This window comes from Topomyia yanbarensis, chromosome 1 (assembly GCF_030247195.1).
Source record: "Topomyia yanbarensis strain Yona2022 chromosome 1, ASM3024719v1, whole genome shotgun sequence".
NCBI lineage: Eukaryota > Metazoa > Arthropoda > Insecta > Diptera > Culicidae > Topomyia > Topomyia yanbarensis.
The window spans coordinates 52,002,500-52,025,076 of NC_080670.1; the positions used below are offsets into that span (position 1 = coordinate 52,002,500).

Genomic DNA, 22,577 nt, shown 5'->3' on the forward strand with positions numbered 1-22,577 from the left:
TGTTTACTTTGTCAGTTGCGTGAGTTCGAGTGCAACTGGTGTCCATCTGTTACATTCAAACTCACGTAACTCCCATGTAAACAAACCACCGAGCATTGTCAAACGAAGTTCACCCGGCTCATTTTGTGGGGTTATGTCGGTTGGTGTAAAACCTAATATCCTCTCAAGGTTGTTTTTACCGTTGGTTTTTTGTCTACTAAAAACGATCGAGAAATGTCAACCATGTTCTATTTTTTATGTAAATGCACAATAATATCCATAAATAAAAAACTTATGGCATTCATTCGAACATTGTGATGAATTTCATAAGACTGTTCTATGAAAATTATTATTTCTATTATATTTTCTGCTTATAAATGTCAGCAATTTTCATAAATGGGCACCTATGGCGTTCAATCGGACATTTTCATAAATTTCATAAGACTGTCTTATGAAAATAATAAGAGATGGATTTGGAAAATTTCCCCTCCAAATCATAAGACAGACTTATAAAATCCATTTAAAATCCTTATGTCTGAAAGTCATAAGACGTTTTTATGGAAATTCAATGTAAATTTTGCTCGGTGCATGTGACTAGAGCAAAAATCACAAAATATCTAAGATCGCAGCGAGTGAAAGGAATTGAAATTAGTTAAAAATAAAGTTTCAATTTTTATTTTCCGAGACAATCTCTTTAAATTTGACTATTCTTCAACTGAGCCCACTCATATCCGAGTAGCAGCGCTGCCTGCAGCCGAGGTACCTTACACGAAAGCAATGTATGACATGAATGATTTTGTGTGTGTTTTATGTGTGCCAGCAAAGGTTGCATTTGCTCTGACGAATGCGAAATTGGAGGGCGGGGGATACTATGGTTACCGCAAAAAATATCGTATAAATCCGTTTCAGCGAATTTCCTCCTGCTTTTGCCGCTGCCCCCACACGTTATTGAGATGGAACCCAAGCAAAAGACCCATACAAAAATTGTAGCGAATATTTGCCGCGGCAAACCAGCAGGACGAACGGGGAGAGGAACAGAGAATGAGTAAACTTCTTTCCCGAAAACGGTAGTAGTGGGAAAATATGTGAATAGAAATTTCTGACACGAACCGGTGCGAACGGCTCGAGCGGCAAAAATATTGTGCCGAGAGTTCGCTAAAGTTGCAAAACGACCCCACTGTCTCTCCCTCTGACCGACCGACCGACGACGGAGACTAACAAACAAAAACCGAATGAATACATCTTTCGCGGTAAAAATGGCTTGAAGGTTCTAGCTTTACCGCCACCGCCAGCTGAATGGTGCCTTTTTTCTTCTTACCGGGCAAAGCCAACGGAACCAGCCGGAGTGGTGCAATTTAATCAAAGGTTTATCAACCAGAAGAGACTCGGCGAAAAGAAAAATTTCATTTTCATGAAATGCTATTTTGCGGTTCATTTTTGTTAGATCCCTTTGTGGATGTCAGAAGCTGTCCGATGAATCATGTGATCATAGTTGCCCAAAACTCGGCGAAAATACATTTCGCTGGAACAGTAAAAAACACCAATGTGTTAAGGGGTTATATACAAAATTGTGGTGAAAAAGCGAGCTAAGTTCATGATTTTTTTTAAGTGCTTTATGCAAATTTTATTTGAAAAAGCGAGAGACAGTTCGTTGATAGTACTGTCGAAGATAGAAAATCTAAGTTGAATTTAAAAAAAAAATCAAGGTTGTCGGAGTTATGGCCCATCCCCGAAGCGTGTTTTTTTGGCAGAGGTTTGCGGTGAACGCTCTCTAAGCCGAAGTGCTCAACTGAAATCCAAAAACTAAAAAGATTATAGAAGAAAAATGTATTGTGGTGTACATGAACGGATCGGTTACCCAATAAAAAAAAATTTCTTGCAAAAAAACATGTTGATAAAAAAATTGAGTTTTTTGGTGTTCCAAATTTTAAACAAAAATTTATTGCAAAGAATCGATTTTTTTTATTAAATTTTTATTTGAGATATCACTTTCACCGCAACGGTACTTTTCAAAAAAATTCATTCCGAGCTAACTGTGTTTAAAGTTGTGTGTTAACTTCATTCGTGGAAGAACCTGCTCGCTACAAATAGCTGTAATTTGAAATATAGTGCTCCGATCTGGATGAAATTTTGCAGATACTTTCAAAAGCATGTACTTTCAGAATATTCAATAATTTTGTTCCGATTTTTTGAGTTTCAACTTTGTATACAACCCCTTAAGGGGATATATCTAGTTGAGTCTGAAAAGATAGGGTAAATTCGCGATTTTCTGTTCTTGGTATATTATTTTGTGATACTATTTTGCAAATATTTTAGTACGTGTTTTAAGGTATTCGTTCTTTTGTGTTGAAATAGCTTACAATATGACAATGTTTACAATGCTCAATTGGGACCGTTTTTTTGGGTTTGATTGGAACTTTTGGCTTCAGTTTTCGCGCATCTCTATAAACATCATCTCTGGGCTTGACCTCATCTAGTTATTGCAAAATGGATGAAAAGTAGCCATATTTTGACAGCTCGAATAACTTCTGTAAATGAGCCTTTTGTATTCGTTGTAGTTTTTTACCGCGTCTAATGAAAAAACAATTTCTCATTTGTAAATTCCTGGACACCCTTCGTGAAGGAACGATTTTAAAAAAATCTGTTTTGTTGCAAAATGGTATTATTTTTTTAAATTGTTGATTTTCTTTTTACGCCTTAAAAATAGAAATATATTCAAAATAAAAATTGATTCGTTACACAAGAAAAAGATTTTCTAGCTTAGGAGTGAAAACTAGAAATAGAAATATGTTAAGACTATTTTTGCACTGTAAATAGTACCGGCAATTGCCCCGCGTGCATCACCGCCAACTTACTTCAACCGCATATTTAATCAATAAAAACCTGTTTTGATCCACCTAGCGGTGCAATTGTGCCTTTCTCAATCATGAACACGAGAATTTTTTAGTTGCTTATATTTATTAAAAGCTTTCAAATGTATACATTACAATTTTATTATACATGACTTGACAACTATATACAAGAAAAGAAATCATTATTCGAGTTCTAAATTTTTGCAAAAGAAAAACCAGCCACGGTAATATTGAATTGAAAAAAGGAGCGAAATCGTCCCAAAAAGTCGATTTTCATAAAAAAAAATTTTCGAGATAACATAAAATCTCGACGTTGTTACTGGCCGGACCAGAAGGGTCGCGGCTTATATTGCCCCTAGTCCCTGGTCAAGCCACGGGGACCGTTTGGGGTGGGCTCCGAAGGCCTCTTTTCTTGGCTAGCTCGAGCTTGAGGCACGGAGGCTTCAGGGTCGGCTCAATGTCACTCTATCCAATCGGAAGACAAACACGGTCTTTTCACTTTTTTTTAATTATTTATTGTAACTTACAATTTTTGTGTGTGAGTGTAGGTGTATACAAGGCCGGCCGGCGAACGCTGGGACGAAGCGGGAAACGGTCGGCTGCTGTTGCGATGGCTACGACGACGGGATGCTGCTGCGATGGTCTGCTGTTGGTGTGGCGATGGTACACGTGGGCTGTTGGGTGGCGGGGTCCGATGCGACCAGCGATGCCACTTTCTGGCGAGTGCGTCGATAGGCGATCACTGCGGTTGATCTTCGGCGACAGGCCGGCGATTCAAGGGCACTCTGGCTGGACTCAGCTACCTGCTGATGACCCGGAGGTCTCGATGGAACCTCGTGGCTAGTTCAGTGTGCTCATGGGCACTTTTGACGGGCTTTAGCGATGCTGGTGCCACTATCAATGACGGGCCGTTCAAGGGACACCACGCTTCGGACTATAAGCCACTCCGATGGCTTTAGGATCTAATATAATATAATGGGTCCTGCAAGCGGATAATATTGACGAGGGAGGGAAATCTTATAGGTTTGCTACTGGGAAAGCTCTTATTTTTATTTCATACCTGATTCCTTCTCGGGATTTATTTAATTAACTTTCTATCACTCCTCTATTTGTTCCACTATAACTTTACGGTATAAAAATATTTCCAACTGTCTATCTTCTTACTTTTTTTAACTTTGATGTCTGCCTTTCTTGAAGTCTTTAGCAAAAGTGATTCGCATATTCTTTCTATCCTAACCCAGTAGCTTCCCTCTCACTCGCAATTTTCCTCTCCCGTTTGGCTTTATTTCCTGCTTTCCCAGTGTTTTCCAATCCCGAGCGTTTCCGGTTTTCTTAACGTGTGTGTAATTTGATGTTTTGTGTTCATGTGTTACATATTAAAGCTTAAGTATTTATTTAGACCGTTTAAAAATAATTTACGCGCGCTTTATTTTAATTTTCCTCCTAATCACATTAAACATTATATGAAATATTTATATATAAAATAAACGTTATATACTTTCATTATCCAAGACACATATTTGAGAGTATGGTTAAGCCTCCTAACTGTTATACGCAGTATTATAGCGTATCTATTACTGCCTACGTTCGTGTCGAACAGCAGTATGGCAAACTCTCTTGCTCGCGTTTTGCTCTCGCTTTTTGCAACTGGTCTATGGGGTAAAGGGCCCAAATGGTAACACTACCCCACACTCCCCCTTAAAAAAAATAATCGTCATTATTTTTTTTTAACTCTTGAGATTAACCCTGCCCAGGGTTGAGTGGCTTCTTTTAAGCTAACGGATTTTCCTAAAAAGAAATCATCTGCATGTCGATTTATCAAATAGTTAATTTTGGTTTCTTAAAATTAACCATTTTCGACCATTTACCCTATCGCGGATCTCTTTAATCGATCTTCTCTTCTCCCGGTAATCTAAACCATATCTATCGTTCAGAGGGAGAGAGACATTTGATCTACTCTTGATCCACAACGGTGAATTTGATCAAATGAAGCTGTTACTCAAATGTGGACTGTCATGGCTACCGAAAGTAGCTTGGGTGCAGTTGTGAAAATCTTTTTAGTGAATTTTGCCAAGTGGATTGGGGCGAATAGTGTTAACTGTTTTATGCTAATTTGTGAAAATTTGTGGACAATAATAATTTTCATTAAGCAAAAAACCCTAAAATTGTAACGCAGAGTAAACCGGTTTAGAAAATCTGCTACGCAAAATTTAGAAATGATCATTTTTGCGTTTAGTTTTCCTTGATCGGTGTTATTCCAAATTCGCCAATTACAGTTTAGGAAGATTGCTTAGTATTTATTGGTGGAAACCTATTGGACTACGGTTATTGTACAGTACAAACGGTTCATAACAGGACAATTGGACTTCATTTGATTCACGAACTTTGACCTTGAAATTTGACGTGGACTGAGACTGACTGAACTGTACATTTTTTTACTAATTATATCTAGCTAACTCATAACGACAAACTTATAATTATTTGTCGAATTTATTTACAAAATTTACATGAGAACTGAGCGAGAAAATCGATACTGCTTAGTCCGGGATTCCTGGCTTAAGATCGGCCGCCGAAAAGATCCCCAAGTTCTTCCCCAGCTCATCTTCAAGCTCATAGGAATTTGTTCCTCGCTTGGAAATGATCTTACAAGGGATGTAAGCAGGGCCGAGTTTTGCATTAAAATTTTCCCCAGCTGCTGATTGTGCAAAACTCTTCCGATAAACCTTCTGACCAACCAAGTAGACAGGGGCCGGTTTTTTGAAGCGAAGGTTATAATTTTTGTTACTCTTCTCATGAGCCTTTTCTAAATTTTTAACAACCGTATTGTAAATAGCCTTGTCTATGTTTAATTTTTGTTCTAATCTTTCTCGATCGGAGAGTTCATTGGTGACTACATCGAGTCGATGTTCCTCGCCACTTGCAACGATCTCATGACCGAACAGTACACGGTAGGGTGAAAAACCTGTAGACGAGTGAAGGGTATTGTTGATGGTAAACTCCACTTCGGAGATTTTCGTATCCCATGTACGCTGATCCGACCTTACATATGTTCGGATGCATGCATTAATGCTCCTATTCAATCGTTCTACTGGGTTCGCTTGGCTGTGGTGGCGGGCATTGGCCCAATGAACAATCTTGTAGCTATCCAGGAACTGCTTAAAATTTTTACTTAGGAACGTGCTAGCGTTATCGGAAATCAGGATTTCTGGTACAGAATACCTGCGAAACCACTGTTCCTGTAAAGTTTTAATCACTAAATCTGTGCTTATCTTTTTCATTGGAAATAACATTGTCCATTTCGAAAAAACGTCCATTAGTACCAGCAAGTGCATATTGCCTGCTTTTGAACGTGGTAGTGACTGTATAAAGTCAAGGGCTAATATTTGAAATGGCTTTGTCGAAATTCTTTGTTTCCCCATCTCAGGGTGCTGAGAGGTATTCGTGGGCTTGCACTCTCGACAAGTAGTACATCGCTCCACAAACCTTTTAACAGTAGCTGCTAACCTTGGCCAAAAATATTTCCTTTTCACTTTTTCAAGAAGTTTTTCATATCCGATATGAAACGCCTCTTCATGTTCGGTTCTTAATATCTTTTCTCGGGATGTCTCGGGTACACATACTTTCCACTCGAATCGATAATCTAGCGATTCTGTCTGCGTAGGAATAAATTTATACAAAATGTTATTTTCTATTTTGAAATCTAGATGATCGTCTGGCGATTTATTTACATTTTCATAGAGGTTCAAGTACCAGCTATCTTGCGTCTCAACCACATCAATGGTTGCAACTGCCCGCGAGAGTGCATCTGGAATGACGTTGTCCCTCCCACGTCTGTGGCGGATCTCCAGATCGTATGCTTGAAGCTCAATGCTCCAACGACTCAACCTTGAAGACGTCCTCCATTTTCCCTTCATGATGTGTGTGAGAGCCGAAGCATCAGTCACGACGACAAAACGGGTACCCTCAATATAGGGCCGAAATTTCTCAATGGCCAAGATCACCGCGAGCCCTTCTTTCTCGGATGCAGCATAAGCTTGCTGCGCATGAGAAAGTTTTTGGGAGAAATACGCTACCACCCTCTCTCCATCATCATGCTCTTGAGCTAGGATCGCCGCGACAGCTGTGTCACTAGCATCGCTTTGGATCTGGAACGGTAGGTCGAAATTTGGATTAGATAGAACTGGAGCGGTTATCAGGCATTCTTTGATGCGCATGAAGGCTTGCTCCGCTGATTCGTTCCATTTTATCATTTTAGGTTTCTTCCGTAGAAGATTTGTCAGAGGCGCGGTGTATTCACTAAAGTGAGGTATAAACCGCCTATAATAATTGGCCATGCCAAGAAACCGACGGAGAGATCGGATCGACGACGGCCGCTCGTAATTCACAATCGCCTCAATCCTCTCCGGGTTTGGTCTAAGTCCTTCAGATGAGAGGATATATCCGAGATATGCTAGTTCCTTTACACAGAACTTCGATTTTTCTATGTTGATCGATAAATTAGCTCTTTTTAATCGACTTGCAACCTCACGAAGCATTTGAAGGTGTGCCTCGAATGTACTGCTTACCACCACAATATCGTCGAGGTAAACAAATACATTCGGTTCCAGCTCCCCATACCCCAAGACCTCGTCCATCAGCCTAGCCAAGGTAGCAGGGCTATTGACGAGTCCAAAGGGCAGCCTGGTGAACTGGAACAGTCCTCTCCCCAACACCGAGAACGCCGTATACTTACGCGAGTTTGGATCAAGTGGTATTTGCAGGAATGCCTTGGTAAGGTCAATCGTTGACAAATACTTACTCGATCCCAATCTACTCAGTATACGATCCTGGTGCGGGAGAGGATAGGCATCCCTTCTCGTGCGTTCATTCAGACGACGCGCGTCTAAGCATAATCGTACCTCCCCGGTGGGTTTCAGAACGGGAACAGTACTTAAGGCCCATTCACCTTTACTTTTCTCAATCACATTTTGTTGAATCATTTTATCTAATTCCTTATTTATTTTAATTTGCATTTCGGGAGAAGTTGGATAAGGGTTTATACGGACTGGTGGAGTTTTCAAATACTCCTCTTTAATTTCAATTTTGTGCGATATCATTGGGGTGATATCAAGCATTCCCCCTTCCACCGCAACTTTGAACAACCCCTTCACTTCTTCCAGTTTCTCTCTCTGCTCGATCGTGAGTTCCTGCTCGACTTTCTCTTCTAAACCACTCTCTTCAACAGAATTACTCAGTTCGTAAGCTTCTGTCAACAACGAAGGTTGTAGTTTAAAAGCATGCCAAAAATCTTCGTAGCCTAGAATTAGTCTACGCTTTAGCTTCGGAGCTACCAGAGCTGGAATGATGTGACACTGGTCGTTAAAAGTGATAGGTAAATTTACATACCCTTGTATTTCTACAGATGCTCCCGATGCTGTTTTTAAAGAAATTTCAGACGTATATACTTTCAATCTTAAATCTTTTATAAGTTTCTCTGAACCGATACCAAGCACGGTTCGCTGAGCCCCGCTGTCTAAGAGACCGATGATTTGTTTGCCTAGTACATCAACTTTTACAAACGGGCGTGCGTCTCCATCGATCCTGACAAAAAGTTCTTCGACGTTTTGGTCGGCAGTATAATCAGAATCCGACACTGGCTCGAAACCATTCTCAAGCAGATTAGTCGTGATATTTGAAATGTTGGGGGCTTTTGAGATTATCTCGTCAGCTTCCCCCATTAAGCTGAACTCTCTTCGTTTTTTGGACACCTTGGGCAAGTTTTCGTGAGCACATCTGGGAATCCACAAATTCGACAGAACTTTCGTCGGTTTTGAGAGCACTCCCCATAGTGATGGCCTGTTTCTCTACAGTTATAGCAGGTACCTATTGAGGGGCGTTTGTACTGTTCGACAAGTTGTTGAAGTGTACCTTTGCTTGACCCCTCCATAGGTTCTTTTCTCGCGCTTTGTTCCCCCTTGCCCTTGTCGGTTGTCTCAGTAGATTTGGCAGTAGGTTTTAGCTCATTTTTATAAAATTTATCTTTGTTTGCTGCGCTTTTCATATTTTTATTAGAATTTCCCGCGGTTTGAGTCCCTGCGGAAATTTCATTGACTTGGTTGCTCCGTGGTTTATTTGGGTTGTCGAAAGAACGCTGAAAGCTGTGCCAGTTGTTCTCATCGACAAGCCTGCCATATCGTTTAAGTTTTGCCAAGGATTTAATCCCTGCTCCTGCATTTTTATAGTCAAATCGCATGTTCCTCCAAATAATTTCGAATTTTCTTCGTTCCGAAATTGGACGAGTCATGGACTGAAATAGTTTGACCATGTCATGAAAATAGTCGACAAATCTTTCACCTCGCACTTGCCTACGGTTTGTTGCTTGGAATTCCAATTGAAAGTCGAGATCTGGCGGGAGAAATTCTCTCTTCAGTTCTCGCTTCAATTCGGACCAATTGCGGAATTCTCTATTATCCGAAGCATCGATAAACCAATCTTTGGCTCTCCCAGCAAACAAATGAATTGCCCCCCTGAAAAGCTCTCGATCCGAAATTTCTTCTGCCCTAGACCTCATTTTAATTTCTTTTAAGAATTCCGATAATTTTCGACCGTTGTCTTTGCCCTCGTACTTTAACTTCCAGTCTGAAATCGGTACTCGTTTCAAAGAAGTCCGACCTCTTTTATTTTGTCTACTTCTATCCCTTCTTCTAAAACGGTTTGGTGATTCAGAAGTACTGCTTCTCGATTGCGAGCTTTCAGTACGTGACCATTCTTCAGATATGTCTGAGGATGAGCTTTTCCTCTTACTTTCGTATTTCCTGCGAGGCAACGTATTACGCATTTTGCCATCACTCTGTTTACGATTTTTCTTGTTTCCTTTTAATTTTATTTCATCGAAGCTTTCATTTACGTTATCATCATCAGAATCTGACGAAACCTTTAGTTTTTTCCCTTGCTTTTTCAGTAGTTTATCTTTCCCACTCATTTCGTCCACAAAATCATCAATAGGATTCATATCATCAGACGTCTTAAGTGAGGCGGATTCATCTACTTTTGGCATTTGTGGGTTAATTTTCAATTTTTCATTAAGATTTAAAAGCAATGTTTCAAGTCGTTTTTTCCTCTCCATATTATCTTTTGCTTCCCTAATCATTCTCTCTTCTAGCAATATCTCTCTTTCTCTACGTTGCTTTTCTTGTTCAGTAGTCGTTGCAACGAAAGCTTTCAAATGCTTGACCATATCGATCGCTATTTCTTTACTACCTTGTTCGTACAACGACAGCTCATCCAAAATTTCTTTTGATCTGAACACAGATCCCTCCATTTCTCGCTTTTTCCTTTCTAATGTATTTTCTACAACTCCCCCACTTGCTTCATTCTCATTTTCTCCCAGTTCTCCCTCTTTTCCCCAGACGGTTTCATTCAAAACTTCAATTTCACTTCTTACTTCCTGTATGGCTTGACTTATATCGTTTTCTAGCTGGTCTGGTTCCTTTCGATCATCGAAAGGATCGATAATATCCTGAAAATGCTTCTCAAATGTTTCTGAAATTTGCCTGCTAATGTTTATAATTTCTATCTGGTGCCTTCGAGCTTCCGGAGCACGGGCGAGCAGAAAATTTCGCACTCTGTAGTGAATCAGCCGAGTCTTAAGCTTTTCTCTTTGGCGTAAATCAGTTCTCGGGTTTTCTAATAAGCCCTTAATAATCAACGTTTTCGAATGCACGAGTGAAATTTCATGCGCAACTTCTCTCCAGCTAGGAGAGTAAGCTACCGTGAAAGTGTTCATCTCTTTTTCTTCCCTCATACGATCTTTCAATTTCCTTCTCTTTATGCTCTCATGTTCATCTAACGCAAAAACAATAGGCGTGTTTTGGAATTCAACATTGCTCAACAATTGGTCATCGATGACCAAATTGTTGAGTTAAACATGGCCGCCGGGAAATTTTTTTTGAGCGAAAGAGAAAACTAGCGCTCTGTTGTGATACAAAACATCGGATGCAACATTTCATGTTGGAGAGCTGCGACACCCATATCATCTCACCTTTGAATGGTAAAGAAAGAGGTAAAGAGTATTTAAATTTTGTAGCGCCAGGGTTGCCACAAGCGCAGATTTTTGCTCATCATCACAGATTAATTTAATCATACTTGATAGAGATTCAATTCCACATATGACAGATTTTTAATATTTTCGTAAGCTTTTATAAAAATTCCCATATTTGTATCTAAGAAACTTAACACAGAAATTCACAGATATTATTCTACTCGAATCATCACGAATAGTAAGATTTTTTAAATGGATTGCGGATTTCAAAGTGGCAGCCCTGTTCCATATATCTATCTGTCAATATCAACGGAACCTTTTTTTTTTTTATTTGACTAGTGGCTGAAGAAAAACAAATCGAGTAAATCAATAAAAAAATGACTAAAGCGAAAATGGCATCGAGACGAAAACTGGTGAGTATTATCGATATAAATTTTCCCAATCGATGTCTAATGGCGATTTCGCTTGAACCTGAAACTGAGTCAGGTTCTAACCCCAACTGCTGTCAGTTCATACATTTTGACAGCAGTTGGGGTTAGGAACTGACTCAGTTTCGCTTCAAACGAAAACCACATAAGATTCTCCTTTTATCATAGAACAATTCAGATCATCCGCAAAGAATGTTCGCGGTCGTTTTACTACCTAAACTTGTTTCCTGGACGATTAACGGTCAGGATACCGACATGAAGGTTGTCGTTACGAACGACTTATAGAAAAATTGCTACAGCTGGCTTTGACACCGCTTCGATTTATCGGTCCGTAAGCTCTTGTCAAGAGTAACGAATTCAACTCCGTCCTGTCGTGATATTCATTTGAAAATTCTTCGTTACCCTCAGGTATATACATATCCTGGAATAAATTAAAATTCAGGAATATGCAGCATTGGTATAACTAAATTTCTCAAATTTCAGATGATGTATTCTAACTTGTAAGACAATCAAGATGGATCGTAAACTAGCGATGAACTCGTCATTTATTTGGTCGGAAATATGCTAGAAGAACACTATCGACACGCTGAAAAAACATTAATCTGTAACATTATTCACGTCACTATTTTCTGCCACACATCGTAACCTCATCTATGCGGACGATCAGGAGATTGATCTATGAAATGCATGCTGTCTGGAGGCGAGGCAAACCGCTAAGCCGTTGGCCACGTATTACAGGGTCAATTCATTACGAACACTTACTTAGGCGATCATCTAAATAAATAGAATGTTTTAAAAAACCTGACTTACCTAGATGATAACCGGTTTTCGTTGAAAACCGGTTATAAAGTAATTGATCACCAGCAATCTGAAAACTGGTTTTCAGCAAAAAACCGGTTTTCATCCAGTGAAGAAATTGGCCGTTATTGTTTTATCATATCATCCCATCATAATTCTTGAGCGTTTTTTCAAAACGTCATATCTGCAATGAGTTATTCTCTTTGTTTACTTTCTCTTCTGTTAGTAATTCGGGCACTTTAACATTTATCATCATCAGCTCTTTGCATAATATGCTAGTTAAAACCACCGTCTTTCGATCTGTACTGTAAAATAAGTGAAAAGTGTTATAGTGACGCCGTAAAAATCGAAAGAGAAAGTAAACAAAGAGAGTAACTCATTGCAGATATGACGTTTTGAAAAAACGCTCAAGAATTGACAGTTTTTTCACGACAACTGAATAAGGGTTCGATAGTGGTTTCTATTCTCAGGCATTTGAGCAGCTAACCTGTTTGAATGTCTAGTTTGTATTATTTATTGGATCACAATAGCGATTTTGTTTGACATATACACATAAATTTTCCGAATATGTTGGCCATTACATGCATGTTCAGAGTGATTGCATAACCCAAGCAACCAAATATTCGTATAAGAGCGAGCTACATAAGCTTCTCGTTTTAAGAGGGGGGGGGGGGGTTAAAGGTTTCAGCGTGAAAAAAAAAACACTTGCGATTTTTTTTATAATTTTACGTGAAGCAAATTTATGAAAAATTTTGTAGCATATAGTATATCATTTCAAAAACAAGCTGTAATTTTTGTATGCAAAAATATCGACGAACAACTCGAAGCATTTTGTAGAACGTCTCTGAAAAAAACATGATTTACGGTGTTACCTGCCATTCAAAAACTACTTAACCGATTTCTTTCAGATTTTGCATACATATTCCATGTAAAAAATACCTAACCCCTACGTCAAGTTTTTGAGATAGTTTTTTGCCTTTCTCAATAGAAAGGTATTGCAATTACTCTGAAAACCGACTTTTTTACGGAGGCCCGGAGAGCCGAGTGTCATATACCAATCGATTCAGTTCGTCGAGTTCGGCAAATGTCTGTACGTGTGTATGTATGTATGTGTGTGTATGTGCGTCTGTGTATATATATATATATATATATATATATATATATATATATATATATATATATATATATATATATATATATATATATATATATATATATATATATATATATATATATATATATATATATATATATATATATATATATATATATATATATATATATATATATATATATATATATATATATATATATATATATATATATATATATATATATATATATTTGTCTTTGCTTGTTACTTGACAACTTCAATACCTGTTATCAAGAGAAGGTTAATTCGGTAGGAGGAATAGCGCTTTTTGATCCCCAAAAGCATTCATCCATAGGGAGTGTCTCAATCCAGGCGTATAATATTAAAGTCGTGGAAATTAAGATCTATATCGGAAGTTAACCAAGTGTTACATAATGCAAATGCATCGCAACTCAAACTATTTATTAAAATTTGAAGGAATCGCAATTCCACTGTAGAACAGTGATCAAATCCGTGACCTCGTTCGATGAGTTAGCCATCGAAGAATACGCTGAAAGGAGGGGCCATTTAGCAGTCAACTGCTTCAAAAATGTTCTTACTGTAGGGTGAAAAGCTAACATAAGACTTTTAATAGGATCAGCAATAAGAAAAATTTTTATTATCCAGTCCACTTTGTCCGAGAGTTTGATAATTCCAGTGCTGTGATTATTCTCGAATTGAAACAAAGGAATGCTTGGGATTTTTGATATTCCTGGAAGTGCTGGGAACGCCTTCTCTGAGCTTAGGGATCATCCATAAATGACGTAGCATTAAATGGGGGAGGGGGGTGTTTTGTATTTTGTGATGATGTGCGACGACAGGGGGGTAGGGGGTCTTGTCATGCTACGTAGCTTTTTAAAGGGGAATAACTATCATCGTTTTTTAGTTTTTTTTTAAATTTTGCGGTAACAAGGAGGGGGGTAGAGTTACCGTCAAGCTACGTAATTACCAGGGGGGGTATTTAGAAGCTTGTGACGAAATGCTACGATGGGGGAGGGGGGTGTTAAAAATCGCTCAAAAAATGCTACGTCATTTATGGATGGTCTCTTAATCCTCCGAGACCAGGAGCGTTTTAGTTTATCCTCGCGTAGTTTGTACGCGGGACATGCCGAGATATCATGCAGATTCTCTGCACAGTAAGGACACTTCTCAGCATTCTTACTGCACGAATCATCCACATCATTCTCACCGTATTTTCCACAATTTATTAAAATCGACATTTTCTGCGTGTTCGTACTCATCACCCTGCCCAGGTAACCAACAAGCATTAGTGTGTGCAGTAAAATAGCATATCATTTGCATTTCGGATGCTTCTTGCAGTATATTTGCATCCTTTATGCATATCTATTGTTAATCAGCATTCAAAAAACTGTTAAAAAGCTTCTTGCCAGTATTCAGCATGCTGAATGCACAACAGCAGTAAAACAGCATTTTCTTGGCACAGCAGTAGAGTGGCCGTATATTTTGCCAAAAGCAACTTTTAAATAGCATTTAAAACAACTTAAATGCCTATCAGGTAGCCGTTAAGACGCATTTTGCATGCTTATTGGTTACCTGGGTGTAATTCCAGAACCGGAAGTCGGATCCATTAGAAATTCAATAGCAGCCTATGGGAACGTTGTACCTTTCATTTGAGACTAAGTTTGTCAAAATCGGTTCAGCCATCTCTGACAAAAATGAGTGACTTTTTTGGTCACACATATATATATATATATATATATATATATATATATATATATATATATATATATATATATATATATATATATATATATATATATATATATATATATATATATATATATATATATATATATATATATATATATATATATATATATATATATATATATATATATATATATATATATATATATATATATATATATATATATATATATATATATATATATATATATATTTCCCCCACACCGCGGTTGGACACCGACGGCTACAAGACATCATAGAATCCCTGCCAGCAGCACCGCGACTAGTTTTAGGACACTTGAACTCTCGCGGTACAGCATGGGGTTACCTCTATGATGATAATCGGTCTTCCTTAATTCACGATCTTTGCGATAACTTCAATTTGACATTTTTAAACACGGGTGAAAGGACACGGAACGGAATCCTGCCCCTCCAGCGCGCCTGAGCGCCTTAGACTTGTCCCTCAGCTCAACATCGCTGCGGTTAAATTGCACGTGGAAGGCAATCTCTGATCCCCACGGCGGCGACCATCTAACGATCGTAATCTCAATCAATAACGGTTAAAGGCCATTGAAATCAGGCAATATTTTGTATGACCTCACACGAAGTATCGATTGGAAGAGCTATGCTGCGGCAATATCCGACAACATCGAATCTTCCCAAGAACTGCCTCCGGAGGAAGAGTACAGCTTTTTTGCTGGCTTGATTCTCAACAGCGCGAATCATGCTCTGACTAAGCCAGTACCCAGCGCGAACATACAAAAACGTTCTCCTTATCCGTGGTGGGACAAAGAGTGCTCAGACGTGTACGCGGAGAAAGCCGCTGCGTATAAGACCTTTCGGGACGATAGCGGGTAACCTAGCTATCGACAATATGCGACGTTAGAAACGCGAATAAAGAGTTTGATGAAAGCCAAGAAACGTAGTTACTGGTGCCGGTTCGTTGACGGACTAACGAGAGAAACATCGATGAGCACTCTTTGGAGCACGGCCCGGTGTTTGCGAATATCTACCACGCCGCATTGAAAATAGTTTACTCTACTATATGGGGCTGGGGCTAGGTGTAATACTAAAATCTGATTTCGAACTGCGTCACAAAAATGTGGCATAATTTTAAACAACTGTATCGCTGTCAATTGTTGATGGATTTTCGTCATTTAAATACTAATAGATTCAGAGAAGTCCAACTTAAAAATTAATTGCAACTATAAATTAGTATTTCAACTGTATACTATTGAAAAATTCGTATTATTGTAAAAACATTGGGAAAATGTAAGAAAACAGGCAATGTTTTCGCTTACGTTTTGTTAATTATTGATGGATTTTCATGATTTGAACACCAATCGATTCAAAAAATTGCCAGTAAAAAATTGTTATCTGTGTATTTTATTAGCACACTACCTCATCTCGACATTCAAAAGCGTCCTACACAATTCATCGTTTGATATAAAAGAAATGTTTTTGGCCGAATTCCTTAATTGCCATGATGGCTGCTCTGCTGGCAGAACCAGTTGGATTATCGCTATTGTTGCTTGTGGGATAGCTGTTATATCTTTCATTAGATCACGAGCTACGCAAGGTGAACGTTTGTCTGCGTGCGCTGGAAGGTTTTTTTTCGCAGCTTCAAACGACGATGGCGGAACAGAAGCGAGATGGCGAATTGCTGGTTTATACCGTGCGTATCATCCGTGCAGGTTCTATAGGATTCTCGTAACGTATCCCAAAACATAGTTATTAGCAAACCGTCCATATTAGGACAAATAAATAATGGAAAATGAATGAAATGATAGTTTTTCTAATCCTTTAAGGTAATCAGTGAATGTGGCAACCCTGCGACTAAGCCACACCAAAAAAAATGATGAAAATATTTTTATTTGTCGCACAAAAGGATCCGTCTGCACCAAAAAGTTAATAAAAGAGATCGCCTTGTGTTACAAAGTGCTCATTTGACATTAGCTCCGAAAGAGGAATGTTCGTCTGTGTGTATGCAGCAGAAACGAATTGCCAGCGCGACATGGTTCGAATTGTTTCAAAGGATTCTCGTCCCGTATCCCAAAACATAGTTATTAGCAAACTGTCCTTATTAGGACGAATATATAATGGAAAAAATATATTTGCGACTTTAAGGGTTAATAATGCTGCATTTTCAATGTAACTGCGGTCGTGTCTTGTACACAACCCTTTAAAAAATTTTTCGATGGTGGAGTTCTCACTTGCTCTCTTGTCGTGTAACAATAAAGGTCCAGGGCCACACAGAATCAATTTAAACTTATTGAAGAATCTGCCAGACTCTGCCAAGAGACGCTTGTTGAAGTTTCTTGAGGGTAACAATGTCCCACACGATTGGAAACAAGGGAAAGGTCATCGCCATCCAAAAACCAGGAAAACCAGCCTCCGACCACAATTCGTATCGTCTGATCGTAATGCTGTCCTGTATCCGGAAGTTGTTCGAGAAAATGATTCTATCCCGCCTCGACAATTGGGTCGAAGCAAATGGCTTACTGTCAGATACACAATTTGGCTTTCGCAAAGGCATAGGGACGAACGATTGTCTTGCGTTGCTCTCAACCTAAATTCAAATGGCATATGCAGGCAAAGAGCAGGTGGCATTAGTGTTCCTAGATATTAGGGGGCTTTTGATTCAGTTTCTATCTATATTCGTTCAGAGAAGCTGCACCAGCATGGTCTTTCAGTGACTTTAAACAACTTTTTACTAAACTTGATGTCATGTATCGATGCATTTTTCGCATGGTGACTTACCGACATCAGGATTTAGCTACATGGGCCTTTTCCTGGGTTCATGTCTAAGGCCCCTGTTATACAATTTCTATGTCAACTAATAAATTTCTAGGCAATTCGTGCACGTTAAGTCGTGGTGTCTGTTATGGGACCCAAAGCTGTCGATCTACAAGGACCATTACAGAATACCTTGGACAATTTGTCTGCTTGGACTGTTAAAGTGAGTATCGAATTCTTCACGGAGAAAACTGAGCTAGTTACGTAACGCGAAAATTGCCCCCCTCTCCCCTTGTAACAAATTTTCACAAATTTCTCTATCCTCCCTGCCCTATTACGTAACAAATTCCTCGAAAAAAATTTTTTTGTTCAGTTAAAACATGTTAAGTAACGATCTACCTTACTCCCCCTGCCCCATATGTCACAACATGTCACAACTTCTCGTACCCCCTCCCCCCCCCCTAAACGCGTTACATAATTTATGAATGGTCCCTAGTTCTATTTTCTAGGAAGTGTGAACCAGCACAATCGAGCTCAATTCTCAGACCCGTTTAGTGTCCCTGTACTTTAACTACATGGCGCAGAATATTAAACCTTCTTCTTACAATCCCAAGCATGTACATTTCATAAATACTTCTGAATCTATTCTTTTCTTCGACACATCCATGACACGAGATTTGTGGAATTCCGGACCACATACGCCCGCAAGTGGTTCCAAACATTTTTTATAATCAATTCCGAGAAGTCGACTGTTCTAAGATGTTTACACTGACGGATCAAACTTCGAAGGGTCCACTGGCTTCGGTATTTTCAATCAAAAGTTATATTCAGAAAACTGAATTGAAAGTGGATTGCGGACGATTTTCTGTACTATCAATATTATAACATGATCTATTATGAGACCATCAATTTATGAATTGATCGTTTATTACTAGGTCACTGTCATTAGATGATTATATCTAATACAATTCTCTTACAGAGGACGTATATACGTTTGGAAAAAAATATATCTCATTTAGTTTTAAATTTGATAAAATCATATCAAATTTTGTTACAATTTTGTTATCATTAACCAGGTTTTTGTTTTATTTTTTGTTATTTTAACAACTAACCAGCCGGATTTATAACAGGCTCTGTTTCAAAATATTTTTGAAATAACTAACTCCAGGTGTTATAAATCAGTTATGCCCTTCTGATCTGGTGGGAGCTACTGAGTGCTTTATCTGACAAATCTTTCCAGATTACCTTGGTGTGAGTCCCTTCTCATTGCTCCATTCCGTGCAATAAGAAGGTTGACTCCTTAGCTAATGTGGGTGCCCTAGAAGGTGACGTTTATGAAAGACCAATTTGCTTCAGCGAATTTTTCAGTATTACTCATCAGAGAACCCTTGAAAGATGTGCTGGCAAGCCGCGACCTCCCCTATATGTCACCACCACACCATCGTAAAAACCATCAATATACAAATTATTTTCCTTATCATCCTATAAAACACCAACGCAAGGATGCTATGGACTTCGATTCACAATAAATGTTCCGTGCATTTTCAGTGACTCGTGTTTATTGAATCTTTTAAAAACGAAATTATTTTTATCTTTTTCATTTAGCTACTGTGTATAGACTGTTTTTGGCTGTCGTCAAAATGAAACTGCATTCGCACCGATAAACCGTCACCAGAAGTATTCGAAAGGACTTCGAAGTCGTCATCACAAACTAAACGGCGCTGAACGGTATTAGAAATCTACATCGGCATACCGTACTTCGGGTTAATGGTCGTGAACTGCATAATATTCGAGTTGATTAAGTTGATTACTTGAACTATGCATCTATCGGCAGAGGCAGCGCAAAATATTGATACATTTTGCAATAGTGCACCAATTCGGCCTGAACGTAAGGCTTTTATTTAGAACTGATCGCCCAGCAGCTCTGGATATTTGCGTCGCTATATGCCTTCTAGTTTATAGGTTCCTTGATCTTCCGGGGTTTCAGCTGCTCGAAGGGAAAACCGTATCAGCTTTGCGAGGTTTTACTCAAAAATCATCACTACCTTAACAAAATATCAGTTTTGGGATCCATACAGCAGCACGATGAATACGGATGTTCATGAGGAACCATCATCAGGTACGAATTATAGAACGAGTACCGGACGAATTCAGCCGGCTTGTTTTCAGCCGAGTTAAGCTTATTCAGGAATCTAACAAATATGGTTTCTTTAGTTTAGATAAAAGGTAAAAAGTAACGTATCTTACATTTTAAGATGCATTGTTTTATCAAAGCAAGAAACTTTGTCTATATTTTAATTGTAAATATGTAGAATTTTTCACGACACTACCACTTTGCACATACAAAAACAACTGACGCAGAGATGCCAAATAGTATTTTTTTTAATCTGTGTGCAGCATATATAATGATGTCAAAATCTGTGCTTAGGTAAAACGTAAGTTTATCTGAAAACAAGAAGTTGCGACCCCTTTTGCCTTCCTCATATAGAAAGGTTTTTAGTTTGTTATTGTAGTACGAGGTAAAAAACTTGAGAAATCTGTTCTAGTTTGTGCATTACACCAGAGAATTGGAAATGTGTACAGTTTTAAAAATCCGTGCAATACAGATTAATCTCCGTGCACATGGCATCCCTGAACTGACGTCTTTTGTGTGAGCGGAAATAATCTCCCAGCTCTCCATGCTCAATCGTTGAGCAAAACATCAGCCGGCACCGTACGGTGGATTGTTGAGCTGTCTGATGTGATGATCTCTCTCTCGCGCAACATAATCAAGCTTTGTTTATGTTGCACACTGGTGTCACAGCGCGTCGCTTTACTCTCCCGCAACAAAAAGTCATCAAAATATCGATGAGTTGCTGGTGGATTTAAGAACACGGCTAATATTTCTAATCGACAATTCGTGCTCTACTTCATCGATTGACAAGTGAGCCACGTTTAAACTTTTATACAACATATGCAAGTCCATTTCCAACAGAACTTTAGGCGAAATAAAGACAATCAATGTATCTGATAATGGTGAGTATGTATTTTAAGATATTTGAGTTAAACTTCATATGAATAAAGAAAATCTCTGCACTGTTTGAATTACTTCGTTGAATCAAGACCCATTAAAGAGAAAAAATTATCACAATTTAACGAAACTGCAATGTTTCCGCTATTTGGTAAATCTACGAATACAGATTCTATCTTTTGTGGTTGTACGCGCACTAGTAGGTAGAATTGATCTCAAGCTAATTCGGTTCCCCTAATGATCTCGTATTACCACTTAAACACCTTTTCCATCCACCAGTATAAGCAAACGAGCAAACGAGCGTTCCCTAGCGCAAAAATCTTATTTTCCCTATCTTCAGCACATTAGTTTTGAACTTCTGATTGGTTTTGACTGTTAGTTGGGCGCCAATTGTTACTGGCCGGACCAGAAGGGTCGCGGCTTATATTGCCCCTAGTCCCTGGTCAAGCCACGGGGACCGTTTGGGGTGGGCTCCGAAGGCCTCTTTTCTTGGCTAGCTCGCGCTTGAGGCACGGAGGCTTCAGGGTCGGCTCAATGTCACTCTATCCAATCGGAAGACAAACACGGTCTTTTCACTTTTTTTTAATTATTTATTGTAACTTACAATTTTTGTGTGTGAGTGTAGGTGTATACAAGGCCGGCCGGCGAACGCTGGGACGAAGCGGGAAACGGTCGGCTGCTGTTGCGATGGCTACGACGACGGGATGCTGCTGCGATGGTCTGCTGTTGGTGTGGCGATGGTACACGTGGGCTGTTGGGTGGCGGGGTCCGATGCGACCAGCGATGCCACTTTCTGGCGAGTGCGTCGATAGGCGATCACTGCGGTTGATCTTCGGCGACAGGCCGGCGATTCAAGGGCACTCTGGCTGGACTCAGCTACCTGCTGATGACCCGGAGGTCTCGATGGAACCTCGTGGCTAGTTCAGTGTGCTCATGGGCACTTTTGACGGGCTTTAGCGATGCTGGTGCCACTATCAATGACGGGCCGTTCAAGGGACACCACGCTTCGGACTATAAGCCACTCCGATGGCTTTAGGATCTAATATAATATAATGGGTCCTGCAAGCGGATAATATTGACGAGGGAGGGAAATCTTATAGGTTTGCTACTGGGAAAGCTCTTATTTTTATTTCATACCTGATTCCTTCTCGGGATTTATTTAATTAACTTTCTATCACTCCTCTATTTGTTCCACTATAACTTTACGGTATAAAAATATTTCCAACTGTCTATCTTCTTACTTTTTTTAACTTTGATGTCTGCCTTTCTTGAAGTCTTTAGCAAAAGTGATTCGCATATTCTTTCTATCCTAACCCAGTAGCTTCCCTCTCACTCGCAATTTTCCTCTCCCGTTTGGCTTTATTTCCTGCTTTCCCAGTGTTTTCCAATCCCGAGCGTTTCCGGTTTTCCTAACGTGTGTGTAATTTGATGTTTTGTGTTCATGTGTTACATATTAAAGCTTAAGTATTTATTTAGACCGTTTAAAAATAATTTACGCGTGCTTTATTTTAATTTTCCTCCTAATCACATTAAACATTATATGAAATATTTATATATAAAATAAACGTTATATACTTTCATTATCCAAGACACATATTTGAGAGTATGGTTAAGCCTCCTAACTGTTATACGCAGTATTATAGCGTATCTATTACTGCCTACGTTCGTGTCGAACAGCAGTATGGCAAACTCTCTTGCTCGCGTTTTGCTCTCGCTTTTTGCAACTGGTCTATGGGGTAAAGGGCCCAAATGGTAACAACGTTTCATGCATTTTAAAGATGTTTGGCATCAAAAATACGAATTCGATTTCTGAAATTTCATGGGGTCCCTCCTCCCTTTGAAAAAAAATTTTGAGATCCGGCTTACATGGGAATTTCATATGTGACCGGACGGTTTAGTCTATATTTCCGGAACC

At 39.1% G+C, this 22,577-nt stretch overlaps 1 protein-coding gene and 2 long non-coding RNA genes across 4 annotated transcripts in view; 2 read left to right on the plus strand and 1 right to left on the minus strand.

Annotated features, from left to right (window-relative positions):
* Positions 1 to 22,577, plus strand: part of LOC131677603 (uncharacterized) — a 592,646-nt gene that overhangs the window by 484,901 nt on the left and 85,168 nt on the right. The gene's annotated exons all lie outside the window — the stretch shown is intronic.
* Positions 11,145 to 12,069, plus strand: LOC131677605 (uncharacterized). Its single transcript, XR_009303400.1, has 3 exons — positions 11,145 to 11,264; positions 11,448 to 11,687; positions 11,763 to 12,069. It is a non-coding gene; the product is annotated as an uncharacterized LOC131677605 (long non-coding RNA).
* Positions 19,210 to 19,993, minus strand: LOC131677606 (uncharacterized). Its single transcript, XR_009303401.1, has 3 exons — positions 19,900 to 19,993; positions 19,698 to 19,844; positions 19,210 to 19,639 (listed from the first exon to the last, which is right to left on the minus strand). It is a non-coding gene; the product is annotated as an uncharacterized LOC131677606 (long non-coding RNA).